Genomic DNA, 24061 nt, shown 5'->3' on the forward strand with positions numbered 1-24061 from the left:
AATGGACCTAACACAAAATATAATAGGCAAATAAATAAGTGAGTGCTACACTCAACTTTTGAGCTCTTAGGTTGTGTTGGAGTCAGGAGCTGGGTGGATTCCTTGTTGACCACGGGCAGTGTGCCTGCTTCTGAGTGCAGGCAGCAGAACACACCTGAGAGCTCTTCTGAGCTGGATGGAAATCCAGTGTAGGGTGCAATTAAGAGAGGTGACAGCCCTGAGTTGTGGCTCAGCCTGCAGGGTGACTGAGGGCTAGTGGCAGGGTGCATGCAGCTTGGGCACCCTCAGGGCAAGCCCAAACCTGGGAGGGAGCCAGAAACCCCAGCCAGCCTGGGCTCTGCAGCAAGAAGCACAGCTTACAGAATTACCTTCTGTTCTTCAGGAGGGCAATCTTTTCACTTTCATAATTTAATGTTTTCAGTAGGTTTTGCTTCTTATCTTGAAGGAAGCTATATAATCGTTCTCTCATCCAGAGGGACTCTAAACAGCAGAGTTTTAGTATGCCCAACAATGTTATTCAGAAAATGGGTTGTATCAAATTGTAAACATTTTAAGGTGTAAAGAAATCATGAAAGCAAGATGAGGTTATCACAGCAGGGACAGAGATGGTGTGTTAAAGCAGCACCTGTGAAAACTCCTGCTTTTGGGAGCTATCTCCACAGTCAAAGGCTGGTGAAGAATTACGGACCCTTTAAAGATAAAAAATTGAAAATATTGTTGATATTGCCCTATGGTGCCTACCTACATGTAGATTAATGGGAAGACTGGACTGGGTTGAGGTTTTTTTTTTTGTTTTTAAGATGTGTGAAGTGAAAGTTGATAGAAGAGAAGCAGAGGGTGGTTTCAGAAAAATGCCAGCCAATTTTCATAGCCAGAGGGTTTCTGTTAGGGAAGAGGAAAAATAATAGCTTATATAAAATTCTGCAGTTTTATAAATATTTAATAATACCAAAATATCCATCAGAATCATCACAGAACTGGTAACAGGAGCACATTAAGTCTTGGTACAAGTTCTACTGAAGGTAATCTGATTGCTTGCATTGATTTTTCAGGGAGGGATGAGAACGATGGAGATATTGCCAAAGATTTTGGGAAAGAAACCAAGATATTTCAGTGAGCAGTCCTTCCAGCTTGGCAGTCACAGGGCAAGGCATGGAGGCTGTAATACTGAGAGATGTTGCTGAGAAATTCTAAGAGCCATTTTGGGGGGAATTTATCAGCTCCCTCTGTCAGTGAACTTCATCCCTCTGCTGAGAGCTAGCAGAGAGCCTGTTTTGTATTTCAACATTTCTGATGCTGCAGAGAGTGGATTATAGCCTGTTAGTATGATATAACCATAGCTTTATCAACAAGAAGGGAAAGAAATTAATCCTCTTTGGATAGGATAATTAATCTTTGAAATCCTAAACTTGCCAGGATGTGATTACTTAGGCAAGTGAATCAAGAAAGATATAAACTGTTAAATACCACAGTAATATTATAGAAAGTTTCATTTTCAATGATTTTAATGAAAAACTCTGAAGCATACACATTTATTAAAAAAAAAATCTTCAGCGTTTCAGATGATCATTATTTCTGTTACCTCTTTAAATCTGGAACTCACTGGCAGGAACATTTGTCATTTTTGTAGTTGCTCAAATCCGCTTTCTCTTTAAGTAGGTGATAGTTTAGCAATAAAAAAGAGTTTCTTTCCAAGAGCAAGAACAGGAGCAGTTGTGGCAAGAGAGAGTGGTGGGTTTATTTTCCTACCCCATTCCTGCATAAGCTGTCTCTTTCCCCTTGCTGCTTCCCTTGCACTGCAGTAGAAAAAGCAGAACAGCTTTCAAAACAGGCTGACAAACCTGGTCTCCAAAGCAGGCTGCCTTTATTCTGGGACTTATTTTCTACTAATTAATTGTCTTCTATTAAGAATTTTCTGTCCATGCTGGTGACTACATTTGCAGTATTTGAATGAACCTTTCTATACAGTTATACAGGCACACTGAATTTAGAGCAAAAATAGCTTTATCATAAACCAGAATTTACTATTTCCTTGAAATATGAGAGTAAGAAGAAGATTACCAGACCAAAAATTTGGAGATGTGCCTGAGTGTATGGATAAACAGTAAATAGTAAAACTGAATTTTCTGGGAGTCACCAGGGCTGGCTGGGGCTGAGCCAGCTTGGTGCTATGGCTGTGCTGAGATCTCGCTGGATAAGAGCTGGCAGGATGGGAAGCACTTGAGTCTCTTAACAGCACAAAGCCAGAGCTCAGATTTATTTGCTTGTAAAATTTCTCCTTCAAAAAGAAAAAGTTCAGAGCATTCAGTGGAGCTAAAAATCTGTCAGTGACTGATATTTTTGTAAATACAGAAAGAAATGAAAGATAATATTAGACTCAGATGTCTTATTATTTTCTTTCTTTCTTTGACTGTATTATAAACTTCAGCAAAACTGTGATTAGCCCTGGTTGTTTGCATATCTTGACAGCTATAGATATGTACTTTGTTACCCATTTGTAAGCTTAAAACATTAAATAAATGAGCTGAAAATGGGGTATTTATTTGACTACTCCCTAATATACATTTATCCTCAGTAAATTGGAAAGCTATCTGTGTTTTTTTAACTTGTGTTTTTAGGAAAGTATTCCTCCCAGGACTTGTAGAAATGAACTTTTTGGTTAACATTTCAATTTTAGATGGAAATGTTAACCAAACTAGGCAATCTGACAGAAATTTTGATAGGGTTGAAATTACCTTTAGTTCTTTCCTTCTTGTATAAGGTGAAATCTTACTCTCATTTAGATTAAAGATGTTAATACCTCCATATGAAAACAAATCATATTGATTTTGGGTTTTGGAGGTTTTTGGGATTTTTGCATATAGGAAAGAAATTATATGGGGAAGGTTTAAAAATCCCTTGTTGAATCGATGCTTCACAATTAACAGCCATGATTTTGCCTATGAACAATGGCTAGAATTCTGATTGTTGATTATGATTGTTGATTACAAGAAAAATTTTTGCTTGATCATCTCTTTCCTTTTATATGCAGTTATTTTCATTAGAATCTACAATTAATGAGCTTGCTGAGTTGAAATTCCTTGGTCTTGGGAAATATTTCATAATTGCAAATATTCATATATCTGTCCTCCTATCTTTGGCATATTCAGCTTAAAAATGTTCCTTATTATTTGTTGATGAATAATATTCAGATTTGGTTGGGCCAACACTGCTGACTTAGACCCACTGCTGTTTTCAAAAATATGACTCTGAATTTTTTGCTGCTGGAGTCCATTTCTGGAAGGAGACCTAGATCATTAGCTGACGGGAAATGGCATAATTACGTTGAAAACAATTTTCACTAATTGATTATCTGGCTGATTCAATTTCCAGTCTTGGCTCCCACTTGGACCAGATGCAATACTATCTCTCAGTATAACTCATGGTTAAATTTTACTGAAACTATATCCCTATGAAATTTCTATCTGTGCAACAGACTTAGTATTTATCTATCTATCTTGTTAAAATCTAAAATAAATTGGGGCAATCCCATCCCACATTCAGCAAAGTGTCCTATTTTTGGTCTCCATGCCAACTCTCTGGAGAAGTGTCTACTATTTTGTACCATCATTATGAGTACATTCTCTTGTTACAGATAATAAACCTGCTCTCCTTTATATCGCCCTAGTCTATTCATTTAAAAATTGTTTCATTTTTACTACACTAATGTTATTCTCACCAGCTTGGCAACCCTGGGATAATAGCATAAATCAGTGAATTATTATTTTTGTTTAAGGCATTTCTAATTTTTAATTAAAAAGAAAAGTCAGACTCTTGCTGATCACCTACAGGATTGTGACTCTCCATGGTTACCTGTCACTCAAAGAGATCTAGCTCTGAGGAATGCTAATTAGCACTGTTAAAGCACTGGTAATTGAACTGTGGAGACAGCCTGCAGAAGGAGGCTGTTTGCATTCAGCACTGCTTTGCCATTTAAATGGACGAGTACAGTCATGAAGGTAAGGTGGATAAAAGCGAAAAAAGCACTCAGGCTGTAATTTTTCATTTTGACTTCAAAGTTGTTTACCAAAGTGTTTCCTAGAAACGAGTGCCCGCACCAAAAAAGTGTCAGGCGTAGCAACTTTGCTGACAACCTACGCCTAAAAAGTGCACAATGCCCTTCATCTCCAGCTTCCCTTGGTGCCTGGAGCAGCTGCTTGCAGCACTGGATCTCGAGATGCTGCCTGGGATGACCCACGCTGCTCCCCACTCAGTGCTGGCATTCCAGGCCAAAGATTAAACATTAAGGAAGCATCAAATTGAAAACAAGCCACTGAAAAGCCTTGAAGGAAATTAGCGTTCCCACTGAGGTTGATGACTTTTCCAGATATTTTTTGACTCCCAGTGCTGTGATATCCACGTGTCCTGGAGTAAGGCACCTTCATGGGGTTTTTGGAGGCTTGCTGAGGTGAGGCAGAATGTCTCTTGGCACAGTAGAAGTGAAACTCAAGGGTAGGCTGACTGTCTGGCACCTTCAGATGGGCTTGATTTTTCTCTGAAGGTAAATACTCAGCATCTCCTGAATATCTAATACTTCTCTTAAAAGCACCCTAGAAGTGAGGTAGCCATGTCGTGCTGATCTTTGTCATCTCTTTGCTTGTGTGATCTCTGTTTCTTTTTCTGTTGTACAGCTTAATCTCTCAAACTTTTCCCCATGCCTTCAAAGATTTGTATGTTTCTTTAGTTTAGCAAATATGAACAATCTCATTCAAAAATATGAAGCTGTACAGTGCAACACGTACATGAGTCATACATTTAGATGTTTTGGGAATACTGATTTTAAAATGTGTCATTCTGCTAATAAACTCAGAGTATCCTATGTTGGAAGGGGTCTACATGGATCATCAAAGTCCACCTCCTGGCCCTGCAGAAGGCAAGCCAAAGAATCACATCACATGTCTGGAAGTGTGGTCCACATGAATGAAACCCAATTTTTTTGTTTGTTAGGTAAGGGTGTGCACATTATAATACCTGCAAGGTCATGAATAGGTCATTTGATTATGTGAGGTATTTGCAGCATACGACAGTTATAGTTTAATAAGCTATGAATATTTCAGAGACATACTAACTTAAATATTTCAGGACACTTTTGAGTAAAAAAGCAAAGATCTGATAAGGCAGGAAATCTGCAGGTGTTATCACCACTGATAAATTTGAAATCTCTTTTCTCTTGAGTGGAAGACCTCATCTATACTCAATGGAGGAAACTGACTTCAAATCTCAGTGAGTCCAGGACTTCACAGAGACATTTCAGTGTGTGAAACTGTCCAATGGATAGCATGCAAATGCTACCTTTATGTATTCCCACCTTTGCTTTTATTTATCAAAAGCTGTTCCTAGTGTTTTTCATTTTAGTGGCTTTGTGGAAAACAGTATGGATGCACATCTTCCATGTTATGAGGAAATAAAAATGTTGATATTTCCATGTTCATGTGCTGGCACATTCACCATGTTTTTTTCCTCACTGACCTTTCACAGGACACAATCTCTTTTAGCTGCTAACTGTGACCTGTGCTAGCTAGGTGGAGAGGGACACACATACCTCTCCACATGATTTACACTTTGCTATTCCAAGATACTAGGGGAAAATTTCACATCCCAAGGTGTTCTCAGGAGTATAATGGCAAATCACTGAATTGTCTTGGGCTATTGCCTTGGGAGCACTGTCTTTTTTCATTTATTTGCAGGTTGGGTCTGAAGGGGGTACTGTCTTCCTCTCGTTTATGTCAAGCTGTTATCTGCTTAGAAGTTCCTCATGCCTCTTTGTCTCTGAAACACTTCTTCCACACCAGGACCTGGGTGAAGCATGGCCAGAGTGCAGTGTGTGTTGAGTACAGGGCATTGCACAGGGTGCAGACCCCAGCGAAGGGCACAGGGCAGCTGAGTTCTTGGCTGGTCATTTTGCAGCACGGCGTGGTTCCCCCAGTGGTGATGCCAGGCTGAGCGTCCCCATTGTGTCACTCCCTAGCAGGAATGCCTCAGGGGACTGTGGGGCTTTGCTGCTTCTCACCATGACTGGGCACCTGCTGGAGCCTCTGTGACCACATCGCTGTATGCTGCCAGGTGCCTGAAAATCAGAAGGAAGATTGTCCCTAGCTCCTACTTGTCAGTTAAGCCAGCAAAGAAAATCAGTCTCAGAAAAGAATGTTCTGACTTAGCTACCCCAAACAAAAGGCTTTTGCCTCATTTTGATGGTCCAGGCGTCTAGACCTCAAGTACATGACATTATATATCCCCTAATTTTGAAAGCCTCCTTTAAGTTAGGGCATGGATTGGTGCCTATGAAGACCACATAGAGCCTTTCCTGGGAATAGGGCTGGCAAAGGAATGAGATATGTTGTATAAGGGTCTCCAGAGGCACAGGGGCTCCCACGAGCCAGTGCTTGGCTGGAGGGTGCTGCTGTCCCTGCAGCCCATCGTGATCTGGAACAGTGGCACAGCACAGCTCTTGGGTTGTGGTGAGGTGTGGTTTTTGAGACTAGACCAAGACTGACCTATCAGCAAATAGACTTCAAGGTCATTTCAATCAGATAGTGACCTACTACACGTCCCAGCCATTCTAGCAGGGTGAGCTAATGTAGAAAGAGTGGTTTTTGGAGATCTGTGATGGTGTATGCCTCACTGCAGGTCACCACATGCATCTCTGCAGCACTGCAGGTAAAATGCTATGTTGAAACAAAGAACTGCTTCCTCTTTGGCTTGAAGGTAACAGTATTGTATCAAACGTGGTTTTGCTCTTCCTCATCTGTCTCCAGAGAATTACACTGGTTGGACTCACACACAGGGCCTGAGTTTTTAGATAGTTTCTAACTTTGCAAACCATTTGGAACTGTCAGCGTCAGGTGCATTGTGCAGAGGATCCATAATTCTGTGGGGAATGTGGTAACCTGGAATGCTGGAGCAATAGATATCCTGTTTATTTTAATCAGTATTAAGAAGAAAAAACATTTGAAATAGGAAAATTAGACCGTGACTATTAAATTGGCATTTTGCCTCTACTGACTTGCCAGAAAAAATATTGGTGCTACTAACTAACCCAAAGGCAAAAAAACAGGTGACTTACCTGCTGTCACTCAGCATATGAAAACCAGAGATGAGACACTAGTTATCCTAAACCCATGCCCAGTCCATTAGCTCAAGCTTCCTGACATGCAGGCTGTTAGCAGAGACAGATAATAGGAGCAAGAAAAAAATCTGATGATTCATTATTTGTATGTGCCTAATCTTTTCCAGGGCAGAAAAGCCTTCCGCTCCTTAGAACTTGTCTGCAAAGGGATATTTGCTGTTATGATTCTGGCAGTGTAATAATTATATTGCATTCAAAGCAATTTAGTCTGAACTGCAGATAAGTACTTCAATACTGAGAGTTGCAGCAGTGTGACTGTAGCAGGTTAGTGCCCTGTTACAGGAAGGATAATTGCCTCAGTAAATCTCTCCTATGTTGACAGATCCTTAGACAAGCAGAGTGTTTCCCATAAGTGGCCACATCTCAGAGCACTGACTTGCCCCCCATGCCAGTGACACTGACAGTTGATTTTTGAGCAGTGGTTTATGCAGACACCCCTAAAGCAGCATGTGGCTGGATTTCACACCCATGGCATGGTGTATGGTTTGGTGCCTTGCTTTGGGAATCAGGCAAAGCAAATGCATACAACGTGCTCCATAGGACAAACCAGTATAAAGGTACAGCTGTTTTGCACCAACAGTGATTTTCCAGTACTTTTTGCACCAGATGAAAAGTTGCAGTGTGTCCATTTTATTTGAATGTGCAGAGGATGCTGGAGGCTGGATCCTTTGCTCCTGTAAATAGGCATTGCTCCATTCTCTTTGGTGCCTTTGTGTTACGCTGTCACCTGATAACATTTGGTTTAATTCTCTGGCAATAATCTATGCAAACCTTCTGCTTTTGCAAGTGAACACTAAGTAACTGTACCAGTTCAAAAATAGCTTAATATGAACACTAAGAAACCTTTCTCTGATAATCACAAATGAACCTGAGTTTATTTACATGTATATTTGTATTCTCTTATCAGTGGAATTTTCAGAAACAGTGGTGTTTGAGATGTCTGTGCAGGCAACCTTAGCTGCCCAGGGGCCTGTGTCACATCCTGCCAGGCTCCAGAGAGCCTCAGTGCTGGGATGGTTATTGCCCAATGTGCCAGCCTGATGGAAATTGTTATCCTCTTCAAATGGAGTCTACTCCAGCAGGCAGAAGCAATGTGCGATATTTAGAGCTGCTGTGTCCCTCAAATGATTGCTTTTTGGGGTGTTCATGTGATGGAATAAGTGGTCCCTTGTGGATGATTGCTGGAGGCTGCTGGGCAGCTGGAGTTTGTGGTGAAGTGCTGGGGGATGCAGCTGCAGCCAGAGTGCTGCTCACTATTGACTGTTGTACTGTGCTGGGGCAGGGACACCAGCCCCAGTCCGCTGGGCTTCTGTCCCCCAGGAGCCTTGTTCCCTACCAAAGTCAGCAGGTAGAAATGTGTGACTTCAGCAGGTGCTGGCATGCAAAGCCACTCAATGCTAGAATATTTGCATTTTGTTGTTCAGTGCCGTTAGGGCAGATGTCGCCCCATCACCTTTATTACTGAAAAATTTAGCCATTTGATTTGAATATCACATTTCCTCTTCTGATTGTTAAGCCATTCCTAAAATAGACTTGGAAACCAATTTGCAGTTTTGTCCCTGGAGCTCTTACACTGGTTGTGGGACAAAGGGCTTTGTGTCAAAGAGATATCTATCTCCAGCACCAGGCTGAAAGAAAAAATGATAATAAAACACTTTAAGGAATGCATTTCACAGCTTATCCTTGGTGTGAATTGTTTCTTACACTGTGAACTTTTTGGACCGTAGGGCTGAGAATTTTCCTTCAAGTCTGTCATGGTTTACAACCAATAAAGATCTCAGAGCAGACATGGCAAAGCTTCTGCTCTGAACTCCAGAGAACGTGGAAATGGAGCTCTAATGAGTCCGTCTGTCCTGTGACAGCTTTCCCAGCAGAACAACAAACTGGTCGTGCTGTGGTTGAGGACTGGAAACCCTGAGGGGATACTAATATGGCATGTACTCACTTCTTGATTAACCATACCTGCTGAAAAAGCTTTTTTGTTCTTGGGATCTTATGAATTGCTCCAGTCTGAAGGATTATATTACAGAGCAGTTCATCAGTATGGCATTTCCTGGAACATATTTAAAGAAATATGGTGCAAATGCATATATTGGCATGAAGTCTTCAACCTTCCTGTAAATGAAATATTACCAAACCCAGAAAACAACCCCTACAAAGAAAAAAGCCCCAAACCATTAAGGGTCTCTGAGGTGTCTAAATCTAGGTGTGGACTAGGTCATAAAGTGCATTTTGTTAGTATGATACTTTCAGCTTGCTTCTGAAATCAGTTCAAATTGCTGTTATACAGCTATATGTTTCTGGGTTTATGCTGACATTAGCTCAATGTTCCATTCAAGGAGTTAGATGCTTCTTTGCAATGAAATGCAGAATTTTGGCAGGTTGTCCACAGCTCTGTGGTTGCACATTTTTAAGGTGTTCATGCCTCTCAGGCTGAATTCAGTAGACTCTGGTACTAATCTGAGGGAGAGCTCCTACAGTTTTGTGCATATATTTCAACCCTCTGGCTGTTCTACAGCCTGGATACCTTTGGAGGATTGTTGTATAACTAGCAGGTAGATATGAAGCCTTCTGAGGCTGGGGGAATTTGTTTTCATCACCTTCTGTGGATGTCTCTGCTGCCAGGTGACTTCTTTCCTCCTGTGCATTGTGCAGCCCTGCAAGAGGAGGTGCAGTAAAGCAAGGGCAGCTGCAGAGGTGAAGGGGGCATGGGTTGGGAAGGGCTCTGGAGGGACTGTGTGTTTTGGAGCACAGAGTGCAGACAGAGAACTTAAAAAGATTTTCAGACTTTAGTTATAAATCAAAATATGTAAGTAAGCTCTTGAGAGAAGGTCCAGCAAGCAAAGAGCTGTTCACAAAGAAATATCTGTGATAATTTTAAACTGAGGGAACTGAAGAGAGTTGTGGATTTGGTGTGGTTGCTTATCACCAGAGATTGTACTGCAGTTTAGCCACTATCTGATTGATTCAGCCTTGGTTTCTTCATGTGAAATATTAATGAAAATTCATGCATACCATGTTTACATTTATTAGATAAAATTCTCCCAGAATTACTTAGCTGCACTTCTAAGGGCTGAGCAGCAGTGCTTACAGTGAAAATACTGCTTTGGGCTCGAGACCAGGCATTGCAGCTCTCTAATATTATAGAAGCTGTCTAAACAACAAGCAGCTGCAGGTACAGGAAAACCTGGCAATAGCAGCAGTTTGGAAAGCCATGGAGTGGTGCTAAAGGTATGTCCCTCTCTGCTGAGGTGTGGTGGTGGCAGCAGGAGGGTGCCAGCCTCACGATTCCCCCACGGGAAGCAGAAGCTGTGCGGAGGGACATGTGCTTCAGGGGTCTCGAAGATGTGTTTCAGTCACTAGCCTAAACACAGCCTTTCTGGCTAAACAAAATCCCCAGTGATCGCCTACTAGTGACACGAATGATGTTAATTTTCCAAAGCCATGCCAGAGTTGAGTTTTCTCCTTTTAAGCAGCTAGTTTTAAAAGCTGGGAGCAAATTGCATAGAAAACCTGTTTTAGTGAGGAGAAAAGGGAAACAGTCCCATATTGATAATGAATGAAGTAAATGTGAATGAATGAAGTAAATGATTTAATATTGCTGCTGATCACTTTTCCCTTGTAACTGCATTGTGTAACATCAGCTCCTGGTTTGTTTGAGCAGAGCAGCAGTTGCAGCTGGTGTATTTCAGGCTGACTCCCAAGCAGGTGGTGGCTCCTGTTTTGTAACTTTCTCTTATGTTTTAAACAGAAGAGTTACACAGGATGCTGTTTTAGTGAAGATGTTGAACATGGCTACAGACTCTTTGGCACCAGTTGAAGATCATTTTTTGTACTGGTGGGGGTTAGAGGTCTCATGTTTCAACTCAGACCCCACAATCCTTGCTATCATGCAAAGATAAGTGTATTCCTTCCATATGGGCACAGCCCTGTAACCATGGAAAAACATCAGAGGAACCTCCTTGCAAACTCAGAAGTTTGCCAATGGGACATTGGTAACAGGACTGTGCCAGTTGTCTGTGACCTTTCCTGCCCTGATGTTTTGAAAGTAGGTAAATAATGAGGAGGAAAAGGAGGATGGATTCATACCTGAATGGATTCATACCCGAAGCTCTTTGGAAATTGGGGCACAGAGAGACTGCCTACAAATACAGTTCGTTTTCTAATATTAAGTAATTACTATTGTCACTTCCATTTTACAGGCCAGAGATGGAAAAGCTACATTAAAAATTCAAGTTTACCAATGCAATGTTCCTGACAGAGCTGAGAGCAGATCACAAGACCCCTGAGTGTTGTACCAAGCTGAGGGATGGTCCAAAGAGGCAGGGAGGTAGTGGCAGCACACCAGCAGAAGAGGCATACAGAGATGAAAAGTGAGCAGTGCCCATGCATTCTGAATTAAAAAGAGCCAGGAGCTTCACAAACCAGCCAGAGCCAGCCTGAACCATTGCTCCACAGAAGTAAATGTTTTTTATTCAATATAAGGAAGCAGTAAGTTACTGTAATTTTATCTGGAACTTATTTACTAAGACTTTGAAATGCTGTTGTTCACTCTTGCACAGCACAAATCTGGGAAAGGCAATATAAAGGGTTAAGTTCTCCATCTGACTCAGACCAGGGGTTTGTCTTCATGTCTGAAGCAAAGGTGTTTTCCCTGTGGTCTGGGAAGATATGGTAGCTATCAGGCTGCTATAGACAGAGCAGACCTCTAGTTTTCCCTTTTCCCCCACAGTTCTTTCCCTGTCTGTGGAAAACTCAGCTTTTCCCTGGCACTAGGCCTGGAACTGTGGTTTTGTCTCTCAGGTGACAATCCAAAAATCTCTCATTACTGTCTTCCCAGCCAAAATATCTTCCATGTAAGCACACAAGAGCATGAAGAGCATCTGGAGGAAAAGATGCTCATGCGCAGAGGGCTCTGTTGTGGTGGTTTGGGCACACTGTTGAAGGGCAGGTGTGGGTTCAGGGTGCCTCCTGTCTTTTGGAAGAACGGAGTTATTACCAAGTTAGAAGTGTGTAAGTGGCCTACACAATCTCCTTTGATTTATAGTAAGCAACTATTTTCCTTCTGTTTTACCACTTGGAAGTGAACTACACTAGTACAGCAGAAGGGCAGGCAAGAGTTATGCTGTTTACAGAAAGAAAAAGTTAAAAAGGCTCGAATTCAAAGCAATTCTACTGTTGTTTTCCAGTCCAGTTTTCAGACTGGAAACTGGCTGAAAAGTAACTGTGCAGCTGGACACAAGGTTGTATGGCCCATGATTTTCAGAAGAGCCACAAGCGATTTTGCAGGTTTTCCATCAGAGTGTTGGTACAGACGGCAAGACTTCCACAGGGATTTGCTCCAGGTCTTCCCCTGTGCCTCTTGCAGGTGTCATGGGGAAGCCTGGAATAGCTGAGCCTCGGGGATGATTTAATTCCTTGCTTCTGCCCTGTCATTTAATCTCCATTGTTCTGCCTTTTCCCTGTGAATATGGCTTCTGACAGTATGTTTGCTGCCTTCTCCATCAAGATCACTTGTGCCTTGCTCTAGGGACAAGTGACATAAAGCCCTTCTTGCTCAACAAGCGAGGCCCCTTGTGCTGCCATTACAGAGCTCTGACTGAATGCAAAACCCAAGCTGGTATTGCTCATACTTAATCAATTGTGTCACTGCCGAGGTATTGGTAATTCCTGAGTTGTGCCTGCTAGGCAAGCTGGGAAAATAGTAAGGAATGGTCAGGAAGAAAAATCACTTTGCAACAACCAGACATGCAGAGTCTGAAGTGGCAAAAATTTATGGCATCTGCTCCTTGGGCCTGAGACAGGATGACTCCATGCAATGCAAGGTAAGCTTGTTTTTTACTTTTGTGCTGCTTTCCTCTCTAAATTTCACACATCAGTTTTCACTTTTGTGCCATGGTTGAAACTGTTGATTGAATGCTCTCTTCTGTTGGGAAGATTTCTGGTTTTTGCATGGTAGGGCTATTGCTTCTTAGAGCAATACTTCTTTACTGTACTTTTTAATTTTTGCTCATTGAGAACAGGATAAATGGAGCTTGAAGTCCATAGCATTAAAACTATCCACAGACAACCTAACTGTGCCTGTTACTGTGCTTAGATGATGTCAGCAGCATACCATTTACCTAACCCATAAATGTCACTGATGTGATTTGTGCTGCTGAAGAAGATTTGGGGAGAAATTCTAACACGCAGCAAAAGAAAGAAACCTTTAAGGAACAGATGGACAGGCAGGCTTTTCACACTCACTGTTCATATGTAAGAGCATGGAGAAGCCCATATTTAAGGCAGCAGATTTCTGCTGGGGATGAGCACATCTTGCACATCCTTTGGTGCCTGTGCCAAGGAACCACCTTCCCATGGCACGCCGTGCCCACAGCAGAGCCCTGTGTGAGCCTGGTGGGTGTGAAGAGGTGCCAGGTGGGTGCCAGCCCCGTGCCTGCCAAAATAGTTATCCTACCAGCAGGGGTTGGGATGAGCGTGGCTGGGCCAGGGGAAAGGCAGACACCTGGACACACCGAACTGCTGCTCTGAGCAGAGCTTTTTTCCTGCCTCTGCTGGAGCTGTGGGCTCATGCTGTGCTCCTTCAGGGATGTAGGGCACTGGTGAGGGACATTGGGGAGGCAGCCTTTGAATTCCAAGTAGAAATTTTGCTGTTTGAGTGGAAGAAAAAGGCAAAAAATCTTGCAAACTCTTGTGCACTTGTCTGTTCCTCAGCCTGCGGTTCCCTGGGTGGGCTCGGACCCCTGTGACTCTGAACCCATGCTTGCAGCATCTGCAACTCTGCCTCCAGCTTCTCCTCTCAGCTCCCTGCTGTGCTGCTCCTGAGTCCCCCTTCCAGCCCAGGGGAGGCCTTCTACTCCAGAGGTGCTGTTCAGGGCAAGGGGAGGTCAGAAGGAGAGTTGGGATATTTTTGATTTATTTTTTACAGTCTCACAGTCAGCCATGAGACAATGTAGGTCAGTGACAGGGCAAGGCTGGGGACATTATAGGTGTAGCTGCTCTTTGTGCATCAGGGTGTCACACAGCGTGTTCCACAGCCCGTTTTATTTTTGGAGGGGTGGCGTGAGGGGAAAGTTACACCCTCTGAATTTAGTTCCTGATTTATGTATGTCAAGTTGGGTGTATGCTTTTTTTTTTCCTTCTGCTTTTCCCCCCTCCTTTTAGGGGATAAATTTATACTTCTTTCTGGTCTCCACCCTGTTTGACGAATTCATGGTGCCATCTGCTGATTAGAGATGGAATTAGCACGGAGTCCTGGTCGGGGATAGCATTCTGTACTACAATTCAAAATAGAATTTAATTGTGATTAAACAACATTATTAAACATGGAAAGCACAAAATAGGTGGATTTTTTTTTCCTCACAAGAAAAGCTCAGCACCTCTAAATTTCCTTGACTGCTTTGGCGTAAGTTCCTGTCTCTGGAGGAGCTGGAATAAGATCCGTACCTCTGAAATGTCATTCCAAAAGTACAGTAGAGGTTGAAGGATTTCTCCTTGCCCCTGTGCTCAGAACATTTGTATACTTCTGCCCCTGCTCTCCCTCTCAAATGGAGAAATTTTGAAAGCTCAAAGCATTTTGAGCTTTTTGAAAAAATGGAAGATTATGGATTTTTCCCTTAAAAAAACCCAAAAACCAGCAGTAACAAATCCAGCAGATCAAAATGTATGCTTTGAATTTGTTTGTGAACCAGACAAATTTTTTCCCCTTTTATCTGGAGTCAGTAATATTACACAACATGACCAGCAAATAGGCAAATCTGTGACTTAAAAACCCCAAACAAACAAACCAGCAGTGAGTGGGGAAAAATTGATTTTGCCTGTCTTTACATATGTTATTTCTAAATTTCAGATTTCCAAAAGCCCCAAACCTCTTGATGGGGAAACAAATAACTAATTTGCCAGTTTTACTGATGGTACATGAACAGGGACGAGCTTTGCTCCTGCAGATCTCTCCTCCAGCTGTCTCATGCTATTATTGTCTTTTCTGAGCTGACTGCTCCTTCTCTCCCAAACTATCATTTCTCCTGAAGCAGCTGGCTCTTCAGGAGTTTTTTTCCCTGTCCCCAGGCAGATGCACAGCATTGCCAACCTAAGAGTCAGGCAGTCTACCCAGAAAACAGGGTGTGGGGCTAGAGTTAGAGATCCAGGACACCTCCATTCCCAGGTTGCTGTTGTCTTTTGACAGGCTCTCTATGAAGAGTGAGCAATAGAAAATATGTAGGAATCAAAGGGAAACATCTTAAAAAAATATAAGTACTTCACTGAAAGCAGAAGAGCTGAGAGGCTTAATTGAGACACTTTTGGCTTTGCTTCTGAAGTATCTGGTTATTTTTCCTTTAGAAGAAAACACAAAATGTATTCAAAATGGCAAACATTTTCCACATACGCTTTTAAAGCACATTCTGTCCCTTTCTGTCCTTTTTCTGTAAGCGCAGTGATTGCTCATAATAGCTTGCCCGTGTTCCTAAGGTTAATAGATAAAATAGATAAGAGATAATAGTGTTCCATGTAGCGGTGCTTTAGGGAATACTGTGAATATTGAGGTAATTGGGGAAGTCTGTAACGGGGAACGGGGGGGTCACTCAAGAGAAGTCAAGGTAAGATTAGAAAAGCTGAGCTGCTGATCTCAGGAATACCTGATAAAGGTCAGAACTAGAGGCCACCAGATCACTTTCTCTTGAAATACAGAGTCAAATGAAAAAAGGAGAGGGTAGGACTAGAGCAGAACCCATTATTTCTGACATCTAATTATTGTATACAGATTGTTATTTTAATAGGATTAGCCAGCTGTAATGGTAAAGCAGAAGCCCCTTCCCTTTATATACCTGAGAGATTAGTCTGCCTACCAGCGGTGCAGTGGCATGCTTAGAGATGGCCATAAAAGAGGATGGATTGGCTAAGAAATAACTTTGATGGTGTCCTTACCTCTTTGTACAATTAGGTTCAACTTTGAACAAGCTGTTAATGGCAGGTGGTGGTGAGCCAGCTACAAGTTAAGAACAGGCTTCAGTTAGGCTATAAATGGACAGCCAGGATTTACAGGAAGAATGTTTGGAATTTGGATGGTCATTATTTTTAATCCAGGTCAGACCTGTTAAATTGAAGTCTTTCAGTAAAAACAATGCAAATGGGATTTTTTTTTATAATGGGCCTTTTTAATCCCACCCCAGGGATAAACACATGGAATATCTTTTGCTTTCTACTAAGTGTAAGAGGGACAAATTAGCATTACCTATGGCTTCTCAGTTTCAAATGTTCCTCAGTCATTCTGTTGTATCAAACCCTATGCAAACTCTGTTGTTTAAAAGGAATAATTTGTGTTTGATGACTCCTGGGTACCACAGCTGTGGATCAGGACTGCAGTGAGGGTGGGGCTTGGAGTTGAGGTCAAAAGGGTGGATGGCTCCTGATGCAGGAGTTTGTAGCACAACGTGGCTACACATGAATGGGGAAGTCAGAAAACAAAGAAATTGAGATGCTGTTGGATAGTAGCTTCAAAACACAATTTGTTTTAGGGTTGCCATGCTGTTTTGGTAGGATTACTAGGAGTGTAGAGAAGGAAAATGAAGCAATGTGATGTGTGTCTACGATGAATTCCTGTTAGAGAAGGAGAAAGCATGAAGATAATTATTTGGAAAAGTAATGAGAGGATATTGGAAACTGGATGCATAAGTGAAGTGGAAATTAAGAAGGTTATGGTGGGAATAAATTAGGGTACACGCTAGACATAAAGAAAAGCAGATTCCATTTTGTGTGAGAAAAATGTTGGCCTGATGAAAGTGATAAACCAGGAAAGTTTTGGAGGGCCTTATATTTTTGTTTTTTTTTCTTTCTTCACAGTGGCACTTGTAGCTGTGCCAAAGAGACTAATGAAAAAAAACATTACTACAGCATACCTGCACTCCCTTGGTGAGATACATATGCTTAATTTGAGCAGAGATCCTGTGAAAGGCAGATGAAATCTGTATACAGAATTATGACGAGATTACTTCAAGTTTTTCAGTTACGTCAGCAGTGTGATCTTTGTAAATAAGCCTTCTCTGCCTCATTTTATTAGAACAAATACACAAAAAACATAGGGTACCCCAATGTTTGGTGACAGCCCCCACTGTGCATAGCAGCTGGATATTGCACATCTAGCAATTTCCTTAGGCCAATAGCCTGGGGCTTTAAGTCAAGAACCAGACCTCCTACAAACCCATGCTGTTGGAGTGTGCCTCCTCTCGTTTATAGGTCTGTGTTAAGATTGCTCTTTCAATTCCCAGCTCTTCCATAGACACGCTGAAGTCTGAATGCCAGGGGTGGCCTATAAGGTCAGCAAATGCCTCTGTATGTGCAACTGATGTTCTTTTCTCCACAAACATTTGTAAGCTCTGCAGTGCCAGCTCCTGGGCTGACTCCTGCCCTCGGCTGCTGTTGGTGCTCTGCATGCTCCAGTCTTACCTGAGCTGCTGAAGGGAAGCAGGGCACTGAAACACAAACTCAGCCAGGCTTGTTAGGTTGCTTGCACCTTCACACTGATCTTCACCTTACATGGACCTGAATTTACAAGGCAAAGGAATAGTTAAAAGACTTGGAGCCAGTTGCAGAGGAGTGAGAAAACAGAGGCTCATTAAACTTTATGTTTACAAGTCAACTGTAAACTGCATTGTGCCATTTTTGTTAATGCTTTCAATTTTAATTGCATGCTGTCTTAACTAGTACACATTTAATCTTACCTTTTCCACATGGAAATAGAGAATGAATCTCAAGTTTAATTTAAAAGGTGCACAAGATTTTGAGGCATGCTGGTATCCATGTTAGTATGTAGGATACACGTTTGCTCTCCATTTCAAGGAGAGGAAAGATATTTTCACTCTGAAGTCAGGGACTTGATTTTACTATCCACAAACCAATTAATAACATATTAGTATATATGACTATATTCGGTGTTTGCTGACAAGTCCACATGCTTCTGTGTACAACATATTTTCTTCTGAATAAAATATCCTTCGTAACCACCAAAGAGTATAAATATTGGTCTTAGTGCTTGAACGAGTCACATGTCAAACAAGTGAATCATTCCTAAACACCATGCTTTACTGTGAAATTGCTGAATTTCTGTGCAGATCAAAGCTGTGATAAATTTTCATGTTTCACTGAACATGGCTGTATCCATTTGTTCTGTTCAAGCAGACTTAGTCCAGAGAGTATTGCAGTGTGTTTCAGAATGAGTTCTCTTTATTAAAGCTATTCGCATTGAAAATAATAGAGCAGCACAATTTTAAGCTTGAGCTGATTGAAAAACTTTTCATGGAAAGTTCTCTCAGACAGTACCAATTCTCCTGAGAGGCACTCCCACTTTGAAATTCTCTTCAGTTCTCCAGTGTACCCTGCAGCCTGTGTCATTGACAGTGGGCTATTTTGGGCAGCAGAGAGCCTGCACACAGACCTGGCACAACCTGTGACCATGCACTCGTCTTTCTTGTGCCTTGTTAGGCTGGCAACCCCCTCCATCAAAAGGTGTTTTTCTTACTGAATCTAGTTTCAGATAGAGCAATAGCATCAGCAGAGCAGCAGACGTGCTGGGACATTGTGGAACAGCACAGCACAGAAAGTGCCTGAGACAGATGCAGAGCTCACAGGTTTTCACAAAACTGCGTTGGTTGCTACCCTGTTGATATCATCTGACTTACAGCTTCCCAGCAGCTGACAGTCAAGCCTTCGGTGGTTTTCTCACAGTTGTTCCACAGAAACAAAAGTTTGGAAATAATATTTCCAGGTCTGAAATCCTTTATGGTGAATATTGGCTCTTTTAGGCAGTGATTAAGTGGAAACTGGTGAATCACTCAGGCTTGAATTTGACACAAAAAAGTAGAAACGTAGTTTTTGTTTATTTTTCCAAAGTAGGTAAATACTTAGGTTCAGAAAGAGAAACTGAATGAAAATTACTTCAACTTCTTGAATACAAAGGATACATATGGGATGTATATATTTGCTCATATATACAAATGTATCAGTCAAAATTGTAGCAGTTAATAGGAACTGGAAATGGGTGTACTTATGGAAATGGGTGAGGATTCTCCAGACTCTTCACCTTGGAGTAAATTATTGTCTCAATGTCACTTTTGTGGGTGACTCCAAAGGATATGGAAGAAAAATGATTTAGAAACAGGAGAAAAGTGCTGAATGCTAATTTGCTTACTCCAGAGCTGAATGGAAAAGACATTAGGGAAAATACTCTGAATGGACTTGGCAGCCTGTGCCATAAGAAACGTTACCCATAGCACATACAGACAGAGCAGTTAAGTGTTAAGAGGAAACAATACTTTGGTTTTTATCCTTGAAACTCATCTTGGTAGATATGTTGTTAAGAAGTGTAAATCTGTTATAAGACACAATTATTTCATTTATTAAACATTCTTTGCTGCTGCTAACAGCTGGGAAACCACGTGTAAGAGGTAATACATATCCTCCTGATGCTTGGGGAGCCAGGTTATTGGAAAGTCAAGGCTGTGTGTTCATGGGCTGATAGAAAGAGCAGTGTTGGTGTGAGGTGCAGGGCAGCCACCCTTGCACAAGAGATGTGGATCAGAATGGCAGGAGCAATTCTGAGCACCCATGTGGCCTGGCAGTCTGTCCTTGCTGCTACATCTCACTTCTGCACTTGGAGCTGCCTCCACACTTCACCTTTATTCCATTTTGAACACAGGTATGAGTCATCCCACTGCCAGCATGGGATTGCTCATTTCCTGTGAGTGAGTCTGCATGGAAACAACACTGACACAAAATACTTGATTTATTTGCCAAAGACACACATGATTAGATTACATTTATGTTATGTATCTGTTTTTATCTATCTCTTTTCTATAATAAATCAGTGCCACAGGATTGTTAAATTAATATTTACATGAAATACATAGAGAAGGTTATACAAATTAGGTTATATTGACATTGATGATCTGTTTTATATTAATATTTATGCTCTTTGGTTTGTTACAGGTGAATTATAAATACTGTGTTTCTTAAATCAAGGTTTATTTAATAGCAAGTTTTGAGGTAATTTTCCTGGCATATTTTGTGGAAAGCTTGTTTTTGAAGCACAGCTCAACTCAAAAACCCTGTATTTCCAAAAGTGATACAGAAATTTGGTAGCATATTGGAGTCTGATGTCCCTGGAAATAAATCAGATCTGGGGCCAGAGGAACTTCCAGGAATCACCCAGGGTCAGGTAGTTCAGTTGTGGCATATCTTTCATAAAAGCAATGAGGAATTTCAGTAACTTAATAAGCTTGCAAGTCATCAGATTTTCCACATGCAGTCATGTAGTGCAAGTGCAATAGAGTGTATTAATAGTACTCCAATGTAACATTTTCCAAGTGCTTTGTAGTAATACTGGTTGGGTCATGTATTTCTAACAAGCATTAATGTTCCTCGGGGAAGACTCAGAGTATAAGTGCCTTATAGTACTATAAAATGTGGAATAATCAAATCTGTGAAGGACAGGCCACAGTGAAGCTGACAGGAATACATGATGCTTGTGTATTGTGGAACAGGCATTCCCTCTACTTCAATGAGGAGCTGGAGGAAATTATTTTGAAGAATATGCATTGTATACATGAAGCAGAATGTAATTTTACATAATGCTCAAATTTCCTGCTTAACCAACATGTGGCCGTGGGGGGCTTCCAGAACAGCAAAGACCTGGAATTACTGCTGTCACCCCAAAATCTTTGCCCGCTGTTCTTTGCTCCCCTTGTGTTTATTTTCAATGGCACCTGGCTCTGCACTGAGTTGTTGGACAGTCTTTGCCCCAGAGTTTGGAGAAGGTGATGATGAGATGCCACATGGGTACCATTCCCATGAGTTAGTCTTTTGGTGAGGACATCCTGGAGTGTGAGCCTGACTCATGGCTGAGGCTGAAGAAGAATTGTGTCTTGACAACATTTGATTAGTCTGCATGCTGTTGTTTTGAGAAAAAACCAAACCCATAGTTGAAAGATGCACCCAGTTAAGAGAAGTTCCAGTTGAACATAATGTATTTCCATTGAAGGACCACAGGGGTAAGGTTGATTCTTCCTTTTGTAAGGACTGTTACTGTTCATGTGTCTTTAATTGATGGCAGCATTACCTGCCTGTCAGTATAGCTAACAGCCAGTGCTGCTGCAAATGATGGAAGGTATAGCTTAATAGCCTAACAATGTCTTCAAATTTCAGCCCCAGGCTCAGTCTGGTGTCTGACCCTGCCCAAATTTGTACCCAAAGTTTGACCCCGTCCCCTGCTGCAGGGATGCCCAATATATCCTTTCACATAGACATCTTTCCTGCTTTGTCTGCAGTTAAGGATGCTTCTGGGCAAGGCTGCATGTGGAAGTATGGATCTGCAGGTTCACATCTCTTGTGACTGTATGTTATGGCAGCCTGTTGTCACCTGCCCTGTGATGGTTCCTGAGCTCTGCAACAGCAGAGCATCCTGTCCCAACTTAGAGGAAAACATTTCTCACAGCCCTGGAGCTACAAAATCTTTTAAGTCAGGGACTGAAGTATTTTGTTCTGTTAAAACTTCATACACACACATATGATGATTTACAAGAACAACTTATGTTTTACAGATTGTATGAACTTCCAAGTATATTTTAATATGGAAAAATTTCAGTTAATATCATAATCCATGTAATGGATTAACATCTGGTTCTGATTTCCCAAACCTCGGCTTCCAAACTCTTCAGAAATTAATGGGAAAGTCAGTAGACAACTTCAGCACAGAGTGTAGTATTAATTCTTCATGTCTGTTTCATTTTACTTTATTTAGACTTGAAAGATATTCTGTCTTACTGGCATGAGTTCAGAGATCTCCCCTCATCACCCATGAATGGGAACCACATCACTACATCCTCATATATTATAACTCAAAGGAGAATTTTGAGGGAGAACAGCCAGAGAAATTCAGCCCAATCCATGTCATGAGTTGTACAAAACAGTTCTTGTACTTTTCACTAGTATGACCCTTTGTTGTTATTTATGATCTAGTTGTTATTTGAGATATTTAATCAGTGGATTAGAATTTATTGATTAATACAGATCTTCATTTCCAGACAGAAAGAGCCTTGTTAACCCCTGTCCTGTAAGCCAGTGAAGAACTGGGCCAATCTAGTTTGTTGTTTCAGTCCTAATATGTCACAATATGGGAGTTTTGCAGTTGATTTTAATGGTAATTATGAAACAAAAGAGAAAGGTTTATATAAGTGTTATCTGTTTGTGGCTTCTTCTGTCTTAAAATCTGTTTGTGTTGTGGCATGTGAGATACTGCCATTTTATTTGCAACTGCATTGGTGCACACTAGGTAATAAAGTGTCAGGGCACTGTGAGGACTGGGGGCTCCTGTGGGCCTGGGAATATCCCCAGGAGATGAAAGGGCATTTGTAATCATTCCTTCCAGGTGACTGCTAATTCAGAGTAACCATTTTTACCTTTCCTTTATGCATTACAAAAAATTTGAAATTAACCATCCTTTTTTTCCTTTTGCATGGAACAATTTTTTGCCATTATCAGGAGTATGTAACTGTCACATATAAGGTATTTTGTGTCCTTATAAACTCAGCTTGTGCTTTCTTGGCACCCCAATATTCCATTGCTGCAGCTAGTGATTTAAGCTCTTCATTTAATATAATATTGCCAAATAATATGAAGTCTATATGAAGTCTAATATGAAGTTTGACCCTTACATCTAAAAGTGATGGTATGACCAATTTTTTTATGTCCAGAAGTAGGACTGAATGTAGAGGAGAGTAAATGCTCAGAGTGCTAAATGTTCTCAGATTTATATCTCGAGATCAAAGACCTAATCTTATGAAATTAATTATTTTTATATGAGTGGTAGCTACGGAGTAGCCAGAGTTCAAGAACATATTCATGTTCAAAAAAGTTTTATAACCTAAGACTCAGTGTGTACCTCAGGTATGCAGGTGATAACAAGGATACAGGCAGGTCATGGCTGTGACTGCAGGGCAGAGGATATTTAAATAAGAGATGTGTCCCTGGCCATTAGGACCAGAAGGGTACAGACAGCCTGGAAGGGTACAGACAGCCTTGAAGGCTTTGCAAGAGAAGCAGCTGGTGAGAGAACAAAGATTTTGTTGAGAATGATGGAGAGAGGGATTGTCATAAAAAGAAGCAGGGTAGCAAGGAAGACAAACCTTTATTTCAAGAGGAGGTAGTAAACCTATTTCAGGAGGCAGTACCTTGGTTGCTGCCTCCTGAGAAGCTGCTGCTTGGTTTTGCTGCCCACCATGCTGTGGCAATTCTCCTGTCACCATAGTGGGGGTGGGGGTGTTTTATCCCCCGCAGCAATGGGAGCCCCATTGCTTCAGTTCTGCAGTTGAACCTGCAACATTTCTGTCTGTTTAGAAGTGATAGCTGGAGGCAAGGGTGCTGAGGTAGTCCATAGGGAAAGCAGAGCAGTCCTGAGCATGAGTCAGACCCTGTGAGGTGTTAGGTTCATTTGGTGACTCTTTAGGCTCACAGATCTGTGTTTCTCAGCTGAGCACTGCACTGGGGCTGCAGCCATGACCCAAGCTGGAGGCATGTGCCCCTGGGCTGTGAGACAGCCCTGACTGTCCCAAGCTGTGCAGGAAGGTGCCTACATTGGCTCCTGCACATGGGCTGGGACTGGAGTGCCTTCATCCCCTCAGCAAATCAAAACTTATCACACATTGATTCAAAGAATCCTAAATAAATGAGCCTTTCAGCTGCTGTCAATAGGATTTCTAGTTTCTTTCCATTCCTCAGCATCCTTGGGTCCCCAGAGAATATAATCAAGCACAGGAGACTGCAACAATCAGGGCTTGGAGATTATGTACTATCCAGGCACAGCCTTGAGGAGTCATGTTTGCTGACATTAGGTTGGCTCCAGCTTTA

At 41.6% G+C, this 24061-nt stretch overlaps 1 long non-coding RNA gene across 1 annotated transcript in view; it reads left to right on the plus strand.

Moving 5' to 3' along the window:
• Positions 1 to 24061, plus strand: part of LOC135304956 (uncharacterized) — a 55956-nt gene that overhangs the window by 22828 nt on the left and 9067 nt on the right. Inside the window, exon 5 of the long non-coding RNA XR_010366206.1 lies at positions 11368 to 11656. This is a non-coding gene — a long non-coding RNA (uncharacterized LOC135304956). The remainder of the gene's footprint in view (positions 1 to 11367; positions 11657 to 24061) is intronic.

Source organism: Passer domesticus, chromosome 7 (assembly GCF_036417665.1).
Source record: "Passer domesticus isolate bPasDom1 chromosome 7, bPasDom1.hap1, whole genome shotgun sequence".
NCBI classification, from domain to species: domain Eukaryota; kingdom Metazoa; phylum Chordata; class Aves; order Passeriformes; family Passeridae; genus Passer; species Passer domesticus.